The following is a 25255-nucleotide window of genomic DNA, read 5'->3' as shown; positions in this document are numbered from 1 at the left end:
ATCCATATAGTTGTCACTAAGGAATCATAAGAAATTAGGATAGTGAACTCCAATCTTGGCAAGCCTTTTATATTTGATTAAAACCAATTTCATTGTCTTAGTGTCATTTTAATTAAGAGATAACTATTCACTCAAAAACAACTTGGTTACTTTTCAAACTTACAACAAGTGAAATTATAGAACGGCGGTAATATCAACCAATCTCTGTGGATACGATATAAAAATATTTTTGTCAGAAATATACTTTTCAACAAAGGGTTGTTCTTTTAAAATCAGTCTTGTCAACTCATTTAGTCTACTTCCCGTTCTTCTTCAAAGCTCCATCAAATATCATCTCTATAATTGAATCTATTTTAAAGAAATATCTATGGGGTGGGGGTGAGTTAGATAAAAACATTAATTGAGTTAGTTGGGATAAGATTTGTAGAGATGTAAGTGTTGTGGGACTTGTGATTAAGAATTTGAGAAAGTTTAACATGACCTTAGTTGAAACATGGTTTTGGAGATTTAAAACTGAAAATAATGGGTTATGGTTTAAAGTTTTAACTTACAAATATGGAAACTCTCTAGATTTCAATAGAGATAATGCAAAAAGAGGATCAATTTGGTGGAGGGACTTGGCTTCCCTTGATAAAGTAGGATGGGGAATTAGAGAAAATTGGTTTCAAGATAAATTAGAGCATTTAGATTTGGGATGGTCTTAGGGAAGATCAAAAGGTAATCTGGTGAGAGAGGCTTACAAGGTATTACTCGATGGGGATGATCTTACTGATTTCTCCCTAGTAAATTGATATGGAACAAAACTTTTCCTAAAAATACCTCTGTGTTTTTGTGGCGATTGGTTCAAAACAAGTTGCCGACTAGAGATAACCTCAAAAAAATAGGTTTGTTAAGGGTAGATGGAGATAGGTGTCTGTTTGGGTGTGAAGAGGGAGAATATATTTCTCATTTATTCTATAATTGTTCTTGTGTGAATATTATTTGGTTTGAGTTATTCAAATGTTTGTAAGTTCCTTCTAACTTATCTCGAGATGTAGCTCTAAATTTTGAAAGTGTTGCAGGCTTGCTTGGAAGAGGTGGAACAACAAGGTTTTATTTGGCTTGTATATGGACTATTATGGCTTGGGCTACACTTTTAACACATCATTTAATTCATTGTCTAGACTCCCTACATTCATCATGCTTCTCAACCTTTTGAACAAATCAACTTGTACAACTTTGGTCATGATGTCAGCTATTTGATTTTCACTTCCGCAATGATCCAAGTATAGCTTTTCATTTGTTACTTGTTCTCTAATATAGTGGAATCACATCTCAATGTGTTTGCTCCTTCCATGTGCGTTATCGGGTTCTTGACCAAGTTGATATAAGATATGTTATCAATTCTCATAGTAATCGCTCCATGATTCTTGCCTTCAATCTCATTAATTAGATTCACCATCCATCCTGCTTGATAGGCATAAAGAGAAGTGTCATACCCCAATTTTGTCGGGGCATTTTAAATTCATCTGATACAAGTCCATTTGTCAAGCTTTGTATTTTTAACCATATGCATTTTTATCATCAAATAAAGTCTCCATAATTATCAATATATGCATATATAGTAAAAAAAAGTCAACATAAAGTTAATATTTTACATGTTGAAGAAATTTACTAAAATTGTATTTTTTTTATTATGCATTTCGAAAAATAAATTCATGATCATTTGATTTATCATCAAAATATTCATTTGAATTTTATTAATCATTTTCATGCATCATAAAAAAATCAATGTTTCTAGAAAACCCAAAATATCTCTCATTTATTACATAATTATTTTATGCATATATTACATCATTATTTCATGCATATATTATATCATTATTCACTATTTAACTAAATAAATTTCTAGAAGACACTCACACTCTTTGCATAATTCATAAACTATCCTTTTTAGAGCCTATAAATAAAATCATTCTCATTCACAAATCTAACCATCAATCATTCACAAAAACTAAGTCAAAACTCTTTTCGTTTTCTTTCAAGTCACTTCTTTCTTTTTATTGAATTAGGTAGGATCTTATGTTTGTTCTTTATTTAACTCTATTGCATTTTTACTTTTACTTTATTTATTTAGTACCTTAATCATCACCATTTTGCATGAAAACTCAATTGATTTTAAATCAAGAGTTTGAAAAGTATTCTTGAACCTCCATAAGCAAAAATGATTTGTTGTTGTTTAAATGGATCTTATGCTTGTTCTTTATTTAATTCTATTGCATTTTTATTCTTGTTTTATTTATTTAGTACCTTAATCATCACCATTTTGTATGGAAACTCAATTGATTTCAAAATCAAGAGTTGAGAAGTGTTCTTGAACCTCCATAAGCAAAAGTGATTTGTTGTTGTTTAAATGGATATTATGCTTATTCTTTATTTAATTCTATTGTATTTTTATTTTTCCTTTATTTATTTAGTACCTTAATAATCACCATTTTGTATGGAAACTCAATTGACTACAAAATCAAGAGTTTAAAGTATTCTTGAACCTTCTTAACAAAAAGGGTCAAATGTAAATCGATGTTTTTTTACATAATAATGTATCCAATAACTTCTCAATATCACCCCGAGCATGAATCCATAGTTTGTTTGCCATGAGGGTGGATAAAAATGTCAAATTAAGCAAATATATGTTGCTGCATTTTGTTGATTTTTTATTTTTTATTTTTATTTTTTATTTTCTGATTTTGAATATTACACTGTGTTCGTGAGATCGAGTAGATAAATTTTCATTATTTATTTGCTTAATTCCGTGAAAATTTGAGAAAGTTATGGTGTTTTTATATTTTTGTTGGAACTATTTTCTTCCATTTTTATTGTTACGGAAATAGTAATCAAATATGGGGTTGGAGAAGATGAAGTCTCCTCACACCCCTTGATTGCTTAGCACACCCTTGTGGGCTCTCCATCCTTTGGGCCTAGAGCATTTTTCTAGCTACACCCCCAATTTTCAGTTTATTTTTGTGTTTTGTATATTTTTTTATTTATTATTTTCTTATTATTACTCTATCTATTTATTTTTGTTCTTTCTTTTATTTCCTTTACTTTTTTTAATTCTTTTACCTCTTGTGTTGATAGTGTGCCCCTCCCTTTTATTATTTTTGTTACCTTTTTTGTTGCTTTATTTTTTAGTTTATTCTATTGTATTTTTGTTTGATGCATAATTGTTAATTCAAAAAGACAAAATGACTATTAAAATTAATCTTTCAAAAATACTAAAATCAAAGGTGTTTGATCAACATCAAGTACATTTTTCAAAATCATTTCCAAATCCTTTTCCATTTCAAGTGCAAATTAAAATCTCGATATATATCGAGTATTTTATCCAAATTAAACTAAGATACTTAATTATACTTAAAACACCATTTCATTTAGAGATGAAAAGAGGGATGGTCTCGAGCCTTCGATTCCTCTTCTCAATTGTTTTGGTTGAGTTTTCTTACTCGAATATTCAAACAATTGTCATCTCTTAAATATTCCTAATCCGATCAAATTCAAATCATTTTTACAATACGTTAGACGAAAAAGGAAGTGGCCTAGAGCCTTATGTTCCCTTCCCCGAATACTTGGATACGAGTTCCCTTACTCGATCATTCGAGTATTCTTCGTCCATTCAAAATACCCTAACACCATATAAATCCTTTCGCAATTAAGGATGAAAAAGGAGATGATCTAGAGCCTTTTATTCCTCTCCTCGATTATTTGGATATGAGATCCCTTACTCGACTATCTGAGTAATTGTCATCCAACAAAACACTTAACATATCAAACCTCTTTTTCTCGCCCCCGTGCAATTGAAACCTCTTCAAAAAGAATATTGTTCAATCCCTTCTAACACGCATAACAAACTAGTGCTAAAGCCTCCACCGAGAGTAGACAAGCCAATGTTTAGAGTTTAGAACGCGGCTTAAACACCCGTTCGTTAAAAAAACACAAACCAACAAATCGTAGTCCCCCGAACTACGAATGCTCTAATTTCCTTATTATACTATAAGGATATGTAGGCACGATATTGCGAGATCTTGACGAGCACATTATTAAAAAACCTACATTTTCCCCCTTTTGAGGTTTCCTTTCATTTCTCTTTTCAATCTTTTTATCTCTCGAGGAAAGCAATTAACATTAGTTAATATTCAAATCGCAAATTAGACTAAAAGGTCCCCGTTGAGTATAACGGATGTGATGGGTGCTAATACTTTCCCCATGCGTAACCGACTCCCGAACCCTGAATTTGGTTGCGACGACCATTATTCTATTTTTAAAGGTTTTATCGACATTTTCCTATTCCTTCATTGGGATAAATAAAGTTCGGTGGCAACTCTGTTCGGACTATTTTTTCGCGACCATCGCGAGGAATCATATTTTTAGAGATGCGACAAAAAGCATTTATATATTCTACTTCACATGACGATAATGTTAAAACCAGTTTTTTTCTTGAGCTCAAAGCAACTTGTGCACCACCTAACATTAACACATAACCAATTGTAGATTTTCTATCTTAAGCATCATCACACTAACTTGAGTCAGTGTATCCCACAAGTCTGTATTCCTTCATCTATTGCATGAAACAAAATTCTATAATCCTGTGTTTTATTAAGATACATTAGTATCCTCTTGGTGGATGCAAAATGTAATAACTTAGGCTTCTGCATAAATCTACTCACCATGCCTACAATGTTAGCTAGATCAGGCCTTGTGTGACAAAGATATCTCAATGCTCCAATAAGTCTTCTATACTATGTTAGATTAACATCATATTCATTTGAATCTTGTGTCAATTTCAGTCTTGGTTCATCTAGTGTTGATGCAAAATTGAAATCTTCCATCTCAAATCTCTTGAGTATCTCCTATCATATCTTCTTTGGTGCATCATCGGACCTTTACCACACTTCTATAATTCAATTCCAAGGAAGTATGATATGTTGCCAAGATCAGATGTAACACCCCAAATTTGATTAATTAATTTAATTAAATTATTTAGAATTTTATTTGATTAATTGGTCTTTTAATTATTTATTATATGATTGTGGGAGTAAGTATCCTTGAGGTAGAGATATATAGAGAGTAAAAGTTTGGCATAGCTGTTTAGAATTAATTAAAATTTTAATTAATTATTAGAATAAATAGAATTCTATTAGAATTAATTAAATAAAATAATAAAGGATATAATTGGGCCAATATGAAGAATTTGGAAAAATAGAGGGCGACAAGGAGTTTGGGAGTTTGGGCAATAATGTGAATTAATAAAATTGAGGGTTAATGAGGTGATTGGAAATAAGTGTCTAGAAAAACCTAAGTTATATTTGAAGTAAGAGAGTTTGGAGAGTTTTACGTAAAACATAATTTTATGGTGAGAAGAGGAAAATGCTAGGGCTAAAGGAAGACTCCACTGTTAGAGTTTGAAGTTGCATCTTGCTGGAAAATCCAAGGTAATGGAGGAGAAAGGGCTACCAATTAGGTGTATTTCATGATGGGGAAGTGATGAGAAGTGCTTAATCTCATAAGGGTTCCTAGGTTTTCTTTTTGATGAATTTTTTATGATAAAATTCGTGTAATATTATATGTGAAAATGCTGCTTATGTTTGCTTTGAAATTCCTCCATTGTTGTGTTGGAAAAGCTTTGAAAACATAACCTGAAAACCTTGAAAATGATGATTTTATGGATACCAATATTGGATATATTATGAATTTGTTTTTTTAGTTATTGAATAGTTGTAGTATGTCAAATTCTGAGATCGGGGGTTTTTACAGAATCGAAATTGGAGCCTTGGAAGTGCCCTAATGGTGAAAATTATGTTTTTTTCGTTTATGTACAATGATAACCGGTTAACACGTTGGTGTAACCGATTACAGCTGAATTGATAAGTTTTTTTGAAGTTTTTGTGACTGTAACCGGTTACGGGTTTTGGTTAACCGGTTATCGCTGTTGTGTTTTCCAGAAAAGCAGATTTTTTATGTCGCATTATTTTCGTTGTAACTTGAGTTTCATGACTTAGATTGAGGAGTGGTTTGAAGCACTAGAAAGCTAACACGCAGAGCTATCTCATGGTGATGCTTGGTGAAATGTTTGAATTATAATTATGTACCTATTGTGGCAATGTTTTGCTGACTTGGGTGACAGGTTAGAGAATCATTATGGTTATATGATGATGTGTTGTTGTTTTGGCGAAGTAGCATGAATAAATGCTTATGAAGTTACATTTGTTGAGTTGTTGTTGTTGTTGTTTGTTGTTGTTTATTTATGTTGTATCATTGATTAATTGTTATGCATGATGAATGATGTGCATAAATGGTGAGATGTACTTTGTGATTCTTTTGGTGAAAATGCATGTTGTTGAGAGTCATGCATCATAATGTACGAACTTTGGTCAAGTTTTGGTGTGCTCTAGTCCAATGGTGGGGATCGGGAGCGAGTATATGGTCTCGAGTGGGGATCGTCAAAGTATTACCTACGGTGATGATAACAATTTAGTATGCTCTGGTCTTATGGTGGGGTCGGGAGCGAGATGAGCTTGAGTGTTCATGAATGGTACCATATACATAATAAGTCAGTTGCATAGTACATTGCATACATGTTTGAATATATAGTTAATCTTTCATGATGTTGTGGATTAATTGATAATATGTATATTTTGTCATGATGGGTGTGAGAATACATTGTTGTTGATTATGTAATGAATTTATTCTTATTGTGTGTTCTCTACCTTACCATTCTTAACACTGTATATATTGGTTTGTTATTTCTCACCCAATTGCTTTCATATTGTCCACCATGGACATCTTGCAGATACTCAGGCATAAAGTTTTTTGTAGTAAGTGGAAGTTAGCTCCTGGAGTTACTTCGTTAATTTCATCGTTGTTTAGAAGTCTTGCTCTGATCCTATAACATCAGGGTTGGGAATGTTTGTTTGCTTGATATGTTTTGTTGGAGTTTAATGATTTTTGTTCTATTTATGTTGAAGTTGTTAAAGAGTAGAATATGATAACTCTTTATTTTGAAAACCATTTATTATGATTTGAATATTAGGACTAAGATTTTAAGTTATGTTGTTTTATTTAATTGAAATAATATTGAATACTGTAATGATACCCCAAGTGAAGGTGAGTGTGCAATTCTAGATGTTTTATGACTTTGATACTTTTCGGTGCATGCGTGTTAAATGTTTGATTTGTTAAAGGTTTTGTCATTGGTGACACATTAGATTATTGTGTAAAGCTTAATATATAAGTATCGGGGTTTAGGGTGTTACATAGTGGTATCAGAGCCTAGTTGGTCTGTACAACCATGTTTTTGTCATGATGTTTATTCCCTGGTAAGCAACATGTGTGTGAAACACTATCGATACTCGTTTGTTTTTCTAACCGCTTGTCTATAGGAGCGGTATTGAAACAAGTAGGGGAGAAGCTTATGCTTCTATGAGATGTTTTAGGTGTGGAAGATTGGTTTAGCATGCCGCCAATTGCAAGTGATAGTTGTTTGTGTGTGCTAAGCAAGTGGATGAGTTCGTGAAGGGCGGGGTTGAAATGTTTATGATATTAGCTTCCATGAAGGTTGAAAGTAAGGCTACGATTGGTGAGTTACCAAAAGTGTTTCCAGATGATATCAATGATTTTCCGTAAAAGCGCAAAGTTGAGTATACTATAGACTTAGTACCTCGTACTAGTCCAAAGTTGATGGCTCCTTACAGAATGTCTACTTCATAGTTGAGTGAATTAAAAAAGTAACTGGAAGATCTAATTAAAAAGAAGTTTGTTCATCTGAGTGTTTCATCGTGGGGTGTGTCAGTGTTGCTAGTCAATAAGAAAGATGGTAGTATGAGATTGTGTGTTGTATATCGGTGGCTGAATAAGGTGACTATAAAGAAAAAGCATCCACTTCTGAGGATTGATGATTTAATGGATCAGTTGGTAGGTGCTTGTGTGTTTAGCAAGGTAGATTTATGTTCGGGCTATCATCAGATTCGTGTGAAGCCAGAAGATATTCTGAATACTGCTTTCAGAATGAGCTATGGTCTTTACGAGTATTCAATAATGTCGTTTGGCATGTCTAATGTGCCTGGAGTGTTCATAGAATACATGAATTGAATATTCCATCCGTATTTAGATCAGTTCGTGGTTGTGTTTATCAATGACATATTGATATATTCAAAGTTTGATGAAGAGAATATGAAGCATTTGAGAATTATATTACAGACATTGAAAAAGAACCAGTTGTATGTGAAGTTGTCCAAGTGTGAGTTCTGGTTAAGAGAGGTGATTTTCCTTGGTCATGTGATTTCTAGTAGTGGTATATATGTGGATCCATCGAAGATAGATTTCGTGTTACAATGGGAGACTCCAAAGTCTATTGTTGAAATTAGAAGTTTTCTTAGGTTGGTTGGGTACTATAGGAAGTTCATCGTAGTTTTTCAAAATTAGAATTACCTTTGACTCAGTTGACTCGAAAGGGTCAAGCCTATGTTTGGGATGTGCATGGTGAAGAGAGTTTCCAAGAACTCATGAAGAAGTGGATGTCTGCTCTAGTTTTTATTTTGTCGAATCCAAGTGAGTCATTTGTTGTATATTGTGATGCTTAGAAGATGGATCTGGGAGGTGTGTTGGTGCATAATAGTCAGGCAGTAGCTTACACTTCTAGATAGTCGAGGGTTCATGAACGGAATTATTCCCCGCATGACCTAGAATTGGAAGCAGTGGTATTCATGCTGAAGATTTGGAGACATTATTTGTTTGGCTGAAGATTTGAGGTGTTTAGTGATCACAAGAGTTTGAAGTATTTATTTGATTAGAAGGAATTAAATATGAGGCCTCAGAGATGGCTTAAAATTTTTAAAGATTATGGTTTTATCTTGAGTTACCATCCGAGTAAAGGGAATGTTATAGCAGATGCATTGAGCATGAAGTCTTGTATATGTCAGTGTTGATGGTTCGAGAGTTAAAATTGATCGAGTAGTTCAGAGACATGAGTTTAGTATGTGAAGAGACTCATAATAATGTGAAGTTGGGTATGTTGAAACTAACAAGTGGTATTCTTGAAGAGACCATAGAGGGTCAGAAGACCGACATGCGATTGGTTAACTGACTTGTGTTAATCAATCAAGATAAGGGTGGTGAATTGTGAATTGATGAGAATGGCATGATAAGGTTCAGAGACAGGGTTTGCGTACTAGATATACCCGAGCTTAAAAAAAATATTTTGGAGGAGGGTCACAGAAGTGGGTTGAGTATTCATCCTGGTGCCACTAAAATGTATCAAGACTTGAAAAAAATTGTTTTAATGGTCAGGAATGAAGAAGGGAGTAGTTAAGTGTGTGTATGCTTGTTTAACTTGTGAGAAGTCGAAGATCGGACATCTGAAGCCATTGGGTCGGATGCAACTGTTGAGTATTCCATAATGGAAATGGGATAGAATTTATATGGATTTTGTGACAAGTTTGTCGAAGACGACGAAGGGATGTGATTCTATTTGGGTAATTGTTGACAAATTGAATAAATCAGCTCATTTTATAACGATTAAGATCAGTTATCCTTTGTAGAAGTTAACTGAGTTATACATTGGAAAGATTTTAAGCTTGCATGGTATTTGTTAAGCATTGTGTCAAATGGAGATCTAAGGTTCACGTCGAGGTTTTGGCATAGTTTGCAAGAGGCGTTGGGTACTAAGCTAAAACTGGGTTCTGCTTATCATCCATAGACAAATGGTCAAATAGAGAGGATTATCCAATCCTTGGAGGATCCGTTGAGAGCTTGTGTGCTGGAACAAGGAGGTGCTTAGGATAGCTACCTATCACTTATTGAGTTCACTTGCAATAACAGTTTCCATTCGAGTATTGGGATGGCCCCGTTTGAGGCGTTGTATGGTAGGAAGTGTAGGACACCTTTGTGTTGGTACGAATCTGGTGAGAGTGTGGTGATTGGATAGGAGATTGTGAAACAAACTTCTAAGAAGATCAAGATGATCCAAGAGAAGATGAAAGCTTCGCAGAGTCGCTAGAAGAGTTGCCATGATAAGATGGGGAAAGCACTTGAGTTCCAAGAGGGAGACCATGTGTTTTTTAGAGTAACTCCAATAACCGGTGTCAATCGAGCTTTAAAGTCTCGAAAGTTCAACCACGTTTTTTTGGTCCATACCAGATCTTGTAGATGATAAGAGAGGTGACCTATCAAATTGCCTTGCCACCGCTGCTTGTTAATCTTCATGATGTGTTTCATGTGTCTCAGTTGATGAGACACATTCTGGATCCGTCTCATGTGATCCAAGTGGACGATATACATGTGAGAGAGAACTTGACTGTTGAGACATTGCCCATGCAGATAAAAGATCGGGAAATGAAACAGTTGCATGGTAAGGAGATTACCTTGGTGAAGGTAGTGTGGGGAGGACCATCTGGTGGAAGCATAACTTTGAGGTTGGAGAATCAGATGAGGGAGTCGTATCCGACTCTGTTTCCTTCGGGTAATTTTCGAGGGCAAAAATCTTTCTAAGTGGGGGAGAGTTGTAACACCTTGAATTTGATTAATTAATTTAATTTAATTATTTAGATTTTTATTTGATAAATTGGTGTTTTAATTATTTGTTGTATGGTTATAGGGGTAAGTATCCTTGAGGTAGAGGTATATAGAGAGTAAGAGTTTGACATAGTTGTTTATAATTAATTAGAATTTTAATTAATAATTAGAATAAATAGAATTTTATCGAGTTAATTAAATAAAATAGTAATATGATAGAATTGGGCCAATATGGAGAATTTGGAGAAATAGAGGGGTGCAAGGAGTTAGGGAGTTGGGGAAATAGTGTGAATTAAAAAATTGAGGGTTAATGAGGTAATTAGAAAGAAGCGTGTAGAAAACCCTAAGTTATATTTGAAGTAAGAGAGTTTGGAGAGTTTTACGTAAAACATAATTTCAAGAGGCAAAGGTTAAGGCTAAAGGAAGACTTCATTGTTAGAGCTTGAAGTTACATCTTATTGGAAAATTTAAGGTAAGAGGGGAGAAAGGGCTACCAATTAGGCGTAGTGCATGATGGGGAAGTGATGAGAAGTCCTTAATATCATTAGGGTTCCTAGGTTTTTCTTTTGATGAATTGTTTATGATGAAATTCGTGTACTATTATGTGTGAAAATTCTGCTTATGTTTGCTTTGAAATTCCTCCATGGTTGTGTTGAAAAAGCTTTGAAAACATAACCAGAAAACCTTGAAAAGTGATGATTTTGTGCATTCCAATTTGTGATATATTGTGAATTTTATGTTTTAATCATTGAATAATTGTAGCATGTTGAATTCTGAGATCGAGGGTTTTTACGGAATCGAAATTGGAGCCTTGGAAGTACCCCAATGGTGAAAATCGTATTTTTTTTCATTTTTGTACAATGATAACTGGTTAACGAGTTGGTGTAACCGGTTACAGCTGAACCAATAAGTTTTTTTTTTGAAATTTTCATGATTGTAACCGGTTATGGGTTTTGGTTAACCGATTACAACTGTTGTGTCTTCCAGAAATGCTGAATTTTGATTTCCCATTATTTTCGTCGTAACTTGAGTTTCGTGACTCAGATTGAGACGCGGTTTGAAGTGTTGGAAAGCTAACACGGAGAGATATCTCATGGTGATGCTTGGTAAACTGTTTGAATTAGAATTATGTACATACTGTGGCAATGTTTATGCTAACTTGGGTGATCGATTATCGAATCGTTATAGTTATACGATGACGTATTGTTGTTTTGGTGAAGTAACATGAATAAATGCTTATGAAGTTACATTTGTTGAGTTTATGCTATTTTCTGTTGCTTATTGATCTTTTAAAATTGGTTAATTATGGCGCAAGATAAATGATATCGTGCATAAATGGTGAGATGTGCTTAGTGATTCTTTTTGTGAACCTTTTGGTGAAAATGCATGTTGTATAGAGTCGTGCATCATAATGTATGGGCTTCGGTCCAGTTTTGGCGTGTTGTGGTCCTATGGTAGAGATCGGGAGAGAGTATTCGATCTTAGGTGAGGATCGGTGAAGCGTTAGATATGGTGATGGTGATGATTTTTTGTGCTCTGGTCCTATAGTGGGGATTGAGAGTGAGATGAAGTCGAGCGTCCATGAATTGTACCACATGCATAATGAGTCAGTTGTGGAGTATATTGCATAAGTGTTTGCATATATAATTCATATTTCATAATGTTCTAGATTTATTAAGAATATGTATATGTTGGCATGAGGGGTGTGAGAATATGTTGTTGAATGTGTAATGAATGTGTGCTTATTGTGGGTGCTATTCCTTAGCATTATTTACACTATTTATATTGGTTTGTTATTTCTCATCCCCTTTGTTTCATATTGTCCACCATGGACATCTTGCAGATACTCAAGAGTAGAGTTTATTGTAGTAAATGGAAGTTAGCTCTTGAAGTTACTTTGTTAGTTTCATCGTTGTTTAGAAGTCTTGCTCTGATCCTGTAACATCGGGGTTGGGAATGTTTGTTTTCTTATTATATTTTGTTGAAGTTTAATCATTTTTATTCAGTTTATGTTGAAGTTGCTAAATAGTGGAATATGATAACTCTTTATTTTGAAAACCATTTATCATAATTTAAAGACTAAGACTAAGAGTTTAAGTTATGTTATTTTATTTAACTGAAATAATATCGAATAACGCCGCAATGATACTCTAAGTAAAGGTGACTGTGCAATGACAAGTGTTATATGACGTTGATACTTTCTGTTGCGTGTTTGTTAAATGTTTGTTTTGTTAAAGGTTTTGTCGTTGGTGACACCTTAGATTGTCGTGCAAATCTTAATATATATGTATCAGGTTTTAGGGTTTTACATCAGATATCTCAAACTCCTTGCTCAAGTTAAGTTTGAAATCTTCAAACTCCTTCTTGCAACTACATGTTATTAGCATATCATCTACATATAGACAAATTATTAGCATACCATATTTGCTTCTTCTGACATGAACACCATGCTCAGCTATACATTTCACAAATTACTTTTATCCTAGAAAATCATATATCCTCTTATTCCAAGCTCTTGCACTATGATTAGGGTATTTTAATACACCATATTTTATTTTGTGCTAAGACAATTCTACGACTTCTCGCGTTATTTTCATTTCGTTTAATATGCTTTTGAAGTTAAGTTTGAATTATCTTTGATTTTATTTTCGTTGCTTATTTTTGGAATAAACTATAGTTTGATACCTTCTCACTGTGTAGGTTATAAATTAAGCTATGAGATATCGTTTGATGCTTCTAATATGCGTTAGAAAGCAAATAGAAAGAGCTGCAAGTTTCATGTCGATGTCAGAAGGCAATTCGGAGTGCAGAGGATTCAAATTATCAATTTTTGTTCTAGACTTAATAAAAATAAAATGAGTTAGTTTTAGGTTAGCTTATGTTTTTAAGGTCAGTGCTCTTAAAGTCCAATTTTATTTATTATTTAAGTTAAGCTCAGCATTAGGGAAAGTTAGACATTTTTAAGAAATAAAGAAGAGCACTAGGATTACATGTCCGACTAAACTCCAAGGTTAATCTACTGTTTCAGAATTCTATCAAGATTTTGAGGTTATTATATATCTAGTTTTTATTCAATTCCTTTCAATCATATTTTGTGTATTCTTGTTTTCTTAATTAGAGTTTCATAGAACAGGGTTGATTAAATCTGATCGATGCATGTTCCTTAACTTCTCGTGTTAACTTAGCTCATTCGTTAACTTCGTCTGATCTTTAACCGTCATGCTTAATGCGGTAAATAGGAATACAATTTACATAGTATTGATAGCGCTTGTTTAATCAATTTTATAATCAAATAGGAATTGAATTCACCTAGGGAATTGGTGATATAATAACTTATGAAAAGTTTGAAATTACTGAACTAGTAGATTAATCTGTTAATCATAATTCTAATCATCTTATTCATGATGTGCTTCATTTTCTTACACCAATATTCATAATTTTTGGCATTCAAAATGGGAAGATTTGTTGGGAAAATCCCATTCAGATGAGAAGACATTCCTCTATGCTTCCTAAGAATCACAACCAATACTCTAGATACCATATATTGGAACAAAACATGCTTGAACAACAACCAATCTTCACTCAATTGATTGATTAACCTTCACACCACTCTTCACTTAAGTGATAAAAACACAAGGTTTGAATGATTCCTTACACTTTATAATTGAAAAGAAGAAAAAGATAAGGATTGGAGTGGAGAGACATGAGGAAGAAAAAAAGAGCTTATTATTTGTGGTATATTTTTTAATTACAATAAGGGGTGGTATTTTTTAGACACACTAGCCACCCAAATCACATTTGAAAACAAATCATCTACAACAGTCTAACAGTCTGATATACCCCCTTAGTTATATGATAAACCCAATCGGGTATATCCTTAAATCAATCTTAATTTTCTAACAAACTTTTCAAAATAGAACTTGAATGCATAACAAAATTTTAACCACTAACCAACTTGTTACTTATTTCCTAAGTAGCATAAATTGACACTATGAATTACACTTTCAACATGTACTCCTATATTAGAGTTGTATTTGCATCTTAAATTGCAAAAATATTCAAAACTTGAATGTATATATGTGTTTTGTGTTGGGATTTTTTTGAAGGAGTCGTAAATATTTGAGTAAATTACTTTATGGAGTTAAGTGTAATCTTGCAAATGAGGGTGTAATGGTTTTTAGAGGGTGACTCTAATACAACTTTTTTTATAGGGTTATTAAAATCATAATACCTCCAAACAAATATTGATTTTGAGGATAGGAGAATTGATTCGTGAAACCTCTACAACTAGTAAGCGACATGTTTTTAAATATTTCAATTATATTTGTATCTTTTATAATTCTTGGGATCCCATTTATCTCATTGATTTTGTTATTATTTTGATACCACTAGCCTCAGGTCTTCGGGGTCAAAATGCAGTCTTTCAAAGGCGTCCCAATACAGTATGTCGGCAGAGCTTCCCTGATCCACCAAAACTCTTTTAATCCCCCATTATTCGCATTTGACTGAGATGACCATGGGGTCATCATTATGAGGATGGATGTCGGATGCATCTTTCTACGAGAAGATAATCACGGTTTCTGGTTTATCCATAATTTCTATCTTTGAGAGATTTTGTACGTTCAGGATTTGGCGAGCATACCTTCACGGGTGAAGCTGGTTTCGCCACCTCCGACAAATCCTACCGCTATGGCATTGAGCGTGTGACGCGTCGCTTTTGCTGCCCTCGCCCTGGGATGTCTCTTTGGTTTTGTTTGACCCAGGGCTTCTGAAACTTTCTTGCTAGCGTGAGCTAGGTCTCTCCACCGGGTTGAAGGAGTCGCCCTTCACATTTATTGAGGCGTCTCTCCCGTATCAGCTTTTCAATTTCCTTCTTGAGATGGTAGCAATCTTTGGTGTGATGTCCCTTGACTCTATGGAATTTGCACCATCTTCCTAGTTCAAGTCTCATCACTTCATCCTTTAAAGCAGGTGATTTAAGGATGTTATGGAAGTGGAGTACCTTGCTCCAAATATGCTCTCGACGAGTATTAAAAGGCTTAAAACTTTCGGCCACATTACATACTCTTTTGAACTTGGACTTGTCCATTATGGGTGAGGTGTAATTGTTTTCCCTCTAAGTAGATGAACTTTTGGCGTTAGGAACACACTCTTTGATGTCACAAGATTTCTTTTCGATGTTACTTTCCTCGCCTTTCATGTATCACTCTTCCCTAGTGACCACCTATGCTAACGTGGGTGTCGACTTTTGGGCGAGGGACTCGTTGAAGTGCCCGACCTTAAGTCCATTTTGGAACGCCCCCACGAACATTTCTTGATTTAGAGGGACGCTCTTGATAGTTGCTTCGTTGAAGCGGGCAAGGTAGTCCCTCATTGATTTTGACGAACCCTGGCAAATGTTAAATAGGATGGTGGTGATAACACGAAATTATATCATATTTTAGGACTTAATTCCATTAAATTCTATGACTATTTATTTCGGTTTACTGCATTTTATGAGATATTACGTGGTATTTTCTTCCTATTTGTCGCAGGTAGTCTATTTTGAAGAACAAGTGAAAATGGAAGAAAAGGAGGTGCAAAAAGGAGAGAAAAGGAACCAAATGCCAAAGCCCAGCCCAAAGCGCACAAGTCACCAATGTTGTGCCTGTGACGGACGTCACAGGGTGCGTGACGAGCGTCACGCAAAACAGCCTTGTGACGGACGTCACACATGGTGTGACGAGCGTCACACAATTCCACTACCTTTTTGGCGCAAGTAACGCCCTCAGAAGACTTGAAGAGACGTTGAGGAGTTTGTGTCCTATATCCACGCCATGCATTTAGCCACGTTGAAGACCTTGGGAAACGAAAAGCAGTTACCAGCACCAATATAAATAGCTACTTCAAAAACCTAAAAGGGTTCCTCGGTTTTTCCACGCTCACATTGCCGAAGCTTTTCCAATTTTCTTTCTTTTTGCGCTTTTGCTTATTTTTCTTTTCCAGCAACTTAACATTGTTTATTTATTTATTTCTTTTGCAAGTTCTACATTCTTTTTCCTTGCAATTTACCTTTCCCTTTTTAGCATTTAGATATTTTTCGCATAATAGTTTCTACACCGGAAACTATTGTGCAACTTTTTATCGGATCTAACCTTACGTTAGATTCTAGTTTTATCTCCTTGGTTTAATTTATTGTTTAATTGAAGATTCCAAGAACAAATCCTACCGGCTTGTGGTGGAGTGTTCAAGACTATTGTATTACGCATTCAGGTTCTTTAATCATTATTTAATGTTTTGTTTTATTATTTATTTATATTATCTGCCTGGAATGAGTCTGTTTATGCATGATATGTATTCTTGTTCATTTAGCATGTCTGGCTAATTCGCCTAGATATCGATATGTAAAGTAAGCAGAATAAGGGATCAAGACTGAGTCGGTCTATTTAAACTTAAAATTAAAATCAATCTTTTTACGGTCTCAACTTACAGGTTTAATAACAAGATTTTTTACAAAAGTAAAGGACATAAAGAAGTTAAAATCAATAGAGCGAGAGTTTGAGGTTTTAACTGGACAGTGTAAGTTAGGCATTAATTCTAGATCAGGGCGAGAGCAAGTTTTAGAGTTAATTAAATTCTGACCTTTTCCAAAAAGTATTTTTAAAGATTGAATGTGAGGACGAGAGTTAAGCATTTGGATTTAATTATATAACCTAAGTCAACAGAGCGAGAGTTTGAGATAAGGGTGTTTAAAACGGTCAGTGTTTTCTTAAGAAGAGTTTCTGCAACTTTATTGCTTTCAAAATATGGTTTTTGACTTAATTATAAGTGACAGCTACATTAATATAAAATCATGGTTTATTCAACAGAGCGAGAGTTTGAGATAAAACCTTTAACCAATAAAGTTAACCGAAACGATTTATTTTAAAACCAAGAAACCGACAAAGACTTGATTCCCTAGTTTTGACGAACTACATACCGATATCCGTTTTATTAATATTTAATCTAGATCTTAGTTTAGCTTTAGTTTTTCCCCAAACAATCAAGCATTTTTCACCTTAGCTTTACGTAGTAACCTTAGATAACGGTATATCGATTCATAAGTCCCTGTGGGATCGATATCTTTTAAAACTACGCGATAGAACTGTGCACTTGCAGTTTGTATCCCATTCTCGACTCACACAGTCGAGCGATCAAGTTTTTGGCGCCGTTGCCGGGGACTTTTATTTAATCGATATCGTAACTCTTCCGTTACGCTGTAGAGACTAAGGTTTCTTTTTCTTCTATTCTTTCTTTCGTTGATTTGTATGCCACGCACTCGCTCACAAGGCGAACCGCTCTATTTACGAATCAACGATATCGAGCTATATCTCCGAGTCTTACGACGAATTCGGGAATATCGTGCTGCAAACAATCTCCCTCCTATAGAACTTCCTGATTTCAAAAACCTTTTTCCTTCAATAACCGAGATGGCAGAACCAGCTCGTGCTCTTAGAGATTACGCCGCTCCATCGCAAGATGAGCCGCATTCAAGTATTGCTCCACCCGCAATCGAAGCAAACAACTTCGAACTTAAACCTTCGCTGTTGCAGGCTGTGCAACAGAACCAATTCTCTGGAAATCCTACCGAGGATCCAAACCTTCATTTATCTGTATTTGTTCAATACGCTGATACTGTTAAAGCTAATGGTGTCACTTCAGAGGCAATTCGACTTCGTCTTTTTCCTTTCTCATTAAGAGATAGCGCTAGAAGATGGCTTCAATCTCTCCCTTCCAACTCAGTCACCACCTGGAACGAGTTGAAGAAAGTTTTTCTTGCCCGATACTTTCCGCCAAGCAAAACAGCTATGTTAAGAGCCCAGATAAACGGATTTAAACAGAAAGACAACGAGTCTCTTTTCGAAGCATGGGAAAGATACAAAGACATGATGAGACTTTGCCCACACCATGGTTTGGAAGACTGGTTAGTAATTCACACATTTTATAATGGTCTCTTATACAACACAAGGTTAACAATAGACGCCGCTGCAGGTGGTGCATTAATGAACAAACCTTATGCTGATGCTTACCAGCTTATCGAGAGCATGGCCCAAAACCACTATCAGTGGGGAACCGAACGAACAACGGTGGAAAAACCTCAACCGAAAACTGGCATGTACGAGATAAGTAACCTTGATCACGTTAATGCAAAAGTGGATGCTTTGGTCCAGAAAATTGAAAGTTTAAACGTATCACCCCCAGCCGCCGTGGTTGCTATAACTCAGAATTGCGAGGTCTGTGGAATCCAAGGCCACACTCCTACGGACTGTCAACTCTTGACAGGAATCCAAGCAGAGCAAGTAAACTATGCTCAAGGAAGCCCCTATTCGAATACCTATAACCCAAATTGGAAGAACCATCCAAACTTGTCATATAAGAGTAATAATGCTTTGTACGCACCTGGACAGTCTCCAAATCAAGCCCCATCTATACCTCCGGGATATCAGAAACCGAACCCATCCATGCCTAACAATAATACCCCTAGAAAATCCAACTTGAAAATCATGATGGAAAACTTTATAGCTTCCCAACAACAAACCAATAAAGATTTCTTAAACCAGAATGTACACACTGGCGAACAACTTAAACAACTAGCAAGCAAAGTAGATGCCTTGGCTACCCATAACAAAATGCTGGAAACACAAATATCACAAGTAGCTCAAAAACAAGCACCTACTGCTGCCCCAACTGGTACATTCCCTGGACAGCCCCAACCTAATCCGAGAAGCCAAGCTCATGCAATTATATTAAGAAGTGGAACGGAAGTGGAAGGACCGTCTGATCCAAGGATAGAAAACCAAAACCCTAAGAAATCAACTGAGGAAAGTGAACCTAAGGAAAAGGAAGAGAGTAATAAGGAAACCCTAGAAAAGAAGGAACCTTATATACCCCCACCACCTTACAAACCACCTATACCCTACCCTCAAAGGCTTGTTAAAACCAAAGATGCGGGCCAATTTAGAAAATTTGTTGATCTCCTTAAACAATTAAACGTTACAATTCCGTTCACCGAAGCTATTACGCAGATGCCCTCATATGCTAAATTCTTAAAAGAAATCCTTTCTAATAAGAGGAAACTTGAGGATAGCGAAACCGTTACACTCCCTGCCGAATGTAGCGCAATAATCCAAAACATGCCTCCTAAACTCAAGGATCCGGGTAGTTTCTCTATACCCTGTCACATAGGAAAATTTGTCATCGACAAAGCTTTATGCGATTTAGGAGCCGGAATTAGCGTTATGCCTTTATCCATATGTAAGAAACTGGAAATGGGAGAATTAAGACCGACCAAAATGTCTGTGCAACTAGCAGATCGTTCCATCAAATATCCTGTAGGAATCCTTGAAAACGTTCCCGTACGCATAGGTCAGTTTTACATTCCCACTGATTTTACAATTATGGACATTAGAGAAGATGATATTACACCCATTATACTGGGAAGACCATTCTTAGCAATTGCCGGTGCAATCATAGACGTAAAACGAGGACGACTCACCTTCGAAGTAGGTGAAGAGAAAATTGAATTCATTCTTTCCCAATTCTTGAAAGCACCTGCAATAGAAGATACATGTTACTTCATGGATATCATCGATGAATGCATAAAAGAAGCAGAGTTAGGAGAAGACAAATCATCAGACTATCTTTTAGAAGACAAACCTAACCAATGTTTAGCAATAACACCGGACCCTACGCAATGTCTTAACAAACCAACCCCTGAGCTGAAAACACTTCCCAAAAATCTGAGATATGAATTCCTAGACTTAGAACTTGAACGACCTGTGATAGTTAATGCAGATCTAGGAAGACTCGAAACAGAAAAACTCCTACATATCTTAAGGAAGTACCCCACCGCACTAGGATACCACATCACCGATCTTAAAGGAATAAGCCCTTCTATTTGTATGCACCGCATCATGTTAGAAGAAGACTGTAAAACCTCTAGGGAACACCAGAGAAGACTAAATCCGATCCTGAGTGAGGTAGTAAAAAAGAAATAACCAAGTTATTGGAAGCAGGTATTATATATCCTATATCTGATAGCAAATGGGTTAGCCCTGTACACGTTGTACCAAAGAAAGGAGGCATAACCGTTATTGAAAACGAAAAAGGGAAACTATAACTAAACGAATCGAATCGGGATGGAGAATGTGCATTGATTATAGGAAACTAAACAAAGCAACCCGAAAAGATCATTTCCCTTTACCATTCATTGACCAAATGTTAGAACGATTAGCAAAACATTCACATTTCTGTTATCTAGACGGTTATTCAGGCTTCTTTCAAATACCAATTCACCCTGATGACCAAGAAAAGACAACGTTCACGTGCCCTTTTGGTACCTTCGCTTATAGACGAATGCCGTTTGGTCTGTGTAATGCCCCTGCAACCTTTCAAAGATGCATGATGGCAATATTCGCCGACTTTCTCGAAAACATCATGGAAGTATTTATGGATGACTTTTCTGTATACGGACAAAGTTTCGAAGAATGCCTTGAAAACCTAGAAAGAGTCCTTGAGCGATGTGTGAAAGTAAACTTAGTACTTAACTGGGAAAAGTGCCACTTTATGGTACAAGAAGGAATCGTTTTAGGACACATCATCTTGAACAGAGGAATTGAAGTAGACAAAGCCAAAATAGAGGTAATCGAAAATCTTCAACCCCCAAGAACCGTGAGAGAAGTACGAAGCTTTTTAGGACACGCCGGTTTTTACCGACGATTCATCAAAGACTTCTCTAAGATAACTAAACCTTTAACCGGACTATTGATGAAAGATGTTGAATTCATATTCGACGACAACTGTTTAAAAGCATTTCAAACTCTTAAACAAGCATTGATCTCCGCACCCATAATGCAGACACCAGACTGGAATGAACCATTCGAAATAATGTGCGATGCCAGTGATTATGCTGTAGGTGCTGTTTTAGGACAAAGAAAGGATAAAAAGCTCCACGTTATATATTACGCAAGCAGAACCCTGGATGAAGCGCAAATGAATTACGCCACTACCGAGAAAGAACTCCTAGCAGTGGTATTTGCGCTAGATAAATTTCGTTCTTACTTGGTAGGAGCTAAAATAATAGTCTACACTGATCACGCTGCTATCAGGTACCTTTTAACAAAAAAAGATGCTAAACCTAGACTACTAAGATGGATCTTGTTGCTACAAGAATTCGACTTAGAAATCAAGGACAAGAAAGGAACTGAAAACGTAGTAGCAGACCACCTCTCTAGACTTGAGAACCTTGAACCGGAAAGAACATCAATTAATGATGATTTCTCGTATGACAAACTTATAGCTACTTTGGAAGAGAGCAACTCCGACATGCAAGTAGAAACCACCTTAGCTATATCCGTCACGCCATGGTACGCTGATCTCGTCAATTATTTAGCTGCCGGAATAGTTCCACCTACTTTATCTTACCAGCAGAAGAAACGATTCTTCTACGACATAAAACACTATTACTGGGATGATCCCTTACTTTTCAAAAGAGGCTCCGATGGTATTTTCCGTCGATGTATACCCGAAGAAGAGGTAGAAAATATAATCCAACACTGCCACTCCGCTCCTTATGGTGGACACACAAGTACATCCAAGACCTGCTCTAAAATCCTACAAGCTGGCTTTTATTGGCCAACTATATGGAAGGACGTACATGCGGCTATTAAGGAGTGTGACAGATGTCAACGCACGGGAAACATATCTAGACGTGACGAGATGCCACAAAAAGGTATTTTGGAAGTAGAGATTTTCGACGTGTGGGGGATAGACTTCATGGGACCCTTTCCATCCTCTTTCGGTAACAAATACATACTCGTGGCAGTTGACTACGTATCAAAATGGATCGAAGCTGTAGCATCCCCAACAAATGACACCCGAGTAGTAACTAGACTCTTTAAAAATATAATATTTCCGAGATTTGGCATCCCAAGAATAGTAGTCAGTGATGGTGGATCGCACTTTATATCCAAGGTACTCGAAAAATTATTATTTAAGTATGGAGTAAGACATAGGATAGCGACACCTTACCACCCTCAAACCAGTGGACAAGTGGAAGTATCTAACAGAGAAATCAAGCAAATACTAGAAAAAACGGTCGCCACTTCAAGGAAAGATTGGTCATTGAAATTACCAGAAGCTTTGTGGGCATACCGAACTGCTTATAAAACCCCCATAGGGACGACCCCATTTAAGCTCATTTATGGAAAATCCTGTCACCTCCCGGTAGAATTAGAACATAAAGCCTATTGGGCTATTAGAAATCTAAATTTGAATTATAAAGCCGCCGGTGAAAAGAGAATCCTTGACATAAACGAATTAGAGGAACTCAGAAGAGACGCCTATGAAAATGCCAGAATCTATAAAGAAAGAACAAAACAATGGCATGACAAGCGTATATCAAGGAAAATCTTCAAGCAAGGCGACGCAGTACTTTTATTTAACTCTAGACTAAAGTTATTCCGGGAAAACTACGATCCAGATGGTCAGGGCCTTTTCATATCACTAAAATCTTTCCCAGTGGAGCGGTAGAAATAAAAGGAAAATCTACAGAACCGTTCACCGTAAACGGGCAACGTCTGAAACACTATCACTATGCGGAAACCAACGAGGATTCGCAAATCCTACACTTAGACGAAACGCCCCCAGGACCTATAGATTATATTTAACAGTTTCTTTGTCGAGCTTGCGACATTTAAACAAAGCGCTTAGTGGGAGACAACCCACAAATTAGTTTGTTATTTTATTATTCTATTATTATCATTTCCCTATTTCTTTCTTAATTATTCTTTTAATTTCTGTTTAGCATTCATTCTTGATTTATTCAAAAAGAAAAAAATATATAATAATAATTTTTTCTTCTTTCGGCATTTGGCCAAATCCTGACTTAAACTCATGTTTTCTTTTCTCTAGCTAACACTAACCAGATGGGACATTTTGATCGTATGGGTATCAAGTTCAGAGGAATGGCTCAGAAACAAAAGTTTGAAGAACTAGCCGCTAGAGAGATGCTACCTAGTTTATATGCTGATGATTGGGCTATGACTGCCCTTGGACTGAGACAGAGTGTCCTGTATTTGCTGAATCAGATAGGATGGGAGACCTCCCCTATCCTGAGACATTTCACTACCTACCGGAGACTCACACTAGAATTCCTTAGCTCATTAATCTATCTACCCAGCCATGGAAAAGGAATTAGCATAGGTTTTATCCAGTTCAGAATGTTCAACATGGAGTACCAATTTAATATTAGAGACTTCACCAACCTTTTGGGTTTTCCTACCTCCTTTGATACATTCACTGTAAGCCAGGAAGAACTTTTTGAATATAGAGAGCTTGAACACTTTTGGGGTAGGCTGACTGGAAATGATGAGCCCGAAGAACATGAGTTTCTCTCTGGAAACATACACAACCCGACCTTTTGCTATTTCCATAAGATCCTGACCCACACTTTATTTGGGAAGAAACCAAATAGTACTTCAGTTTCACGTGATGAACTCTTCATCATATTTTGTGCTTCCCAGAACCGTCCAGTAAACGGTGCCACTTTTATGTTAGCTAATTTGGACCACCTTATCCAGGATGAGCGAGCACCAATCAGAATAGGCGGTTTGATCACTATGATAGGTAATGCCATTGGATTACGTCAGCCTATGCTTGACCTTAGCCCTTTTTGTGGCATTACTACTATGAGTATACCTTTCCTCTTCAACACTATGTTTATAGCAAACCTAGGGACTGATGAGTTTGAGCTTATTATTGATAACCAGGTTCTCTGCCTATTCACCATGCCCGATCCTAGGACTAGTGTTCATAACCAAAGGAACTGGCTCTATAACCTGAATGAAACCCCAACTCCTGCTAGATCCACTGAATCCATCCAGGATTATGAGATTTGTAATGACTATGAGAATTATGTTGACCAGATCCCTCATGCTGAATCTGACCCTCAGACACCATCCGGCTATTATGATATTGACCCTCCTCCTCAGCCTGTTCGGACCGAAGAATCAGCCATACCTGACCTCCGACATCATATGCCCGGAACTGATTATAACACCGCCATTGAAGCTTTGATGTCAGAACAAGACGCCCTCAGAGGAGAATTTACTAACATGAGAGACGAAGTTCTAGGATACATGAGCAGTATGACGAATCAGTTTCACGAGTTGCTACATCATGTTAACTCTTTTGCTCCTCCGGCCAGAGATCGTACAGAGGGATAGAGTTCAGTTATTTTTCTAAGTTATTTAGTTTTAAATTAGATTTTTCATTAATGTTATTTGAATTCGTGTTCGCATTTATTTTTTTCTTTCATTTCATTATTTTCCTTTCCTGTATTACATTATGATCATTTTTATTGAAGCTGTTTATTTAATTTTATTATGCAATAGCTATTATGCTCTACTGTTGCTACCTATGAATTATTATTATACAAAGCAGATTAAGCGTGCACCATAAATTAAACTGCAGACTAAACTGATCATAAGCAAAACAAAACAAAATAAATAACAAAAATTAAATCCTTTACCGAAGTGATTTTGTGAAATGCTACTGAAGCCTTTCCAAAAAGGAATGTGTGACGAGCGTCACACTATCCGTGACGGACGGCACGCCAAGTGCCTGTTACGAACGTCACACCCCTGTGACGAGCGTGACACTCCTCAGACTAGTGAACGTTAAGGAGCCGTTG

General features: G+C 36.0%; 1 pseudogene; it reads right to left on the bottom strand.

Moving 5' to 3' along the window:
* Positions 1 to 18378: 18378 nt before the first annotated feature.
* On the bottom strand, positions 18379 to 18478 carry LOC127099078 (uncharacterized; annotated as a pseudogene).
* Between the last annotated feature and the right edge of the window lie 6777 nt (positions 18479 to 25255).

This window comes from Lathyrus oleraceus, chromosome 6 (genome assembly GCF_024323335.1).
Source record: "Lathyrus oleraceus cultivar Zhongwan6 chromosome 6, CAAS_Psat_ZW6_1.0, whole genome shotgun sequence".
NCBI lineage: Eukaryota > Viridiplantae > Streptophyta > Magnoliopsida > Fabales > Fabaceae > Lathyrus > Lathyrus oleraceus.
This window is presented reverse-complemented; position numbering and strand designations above follow the sequence as displayed.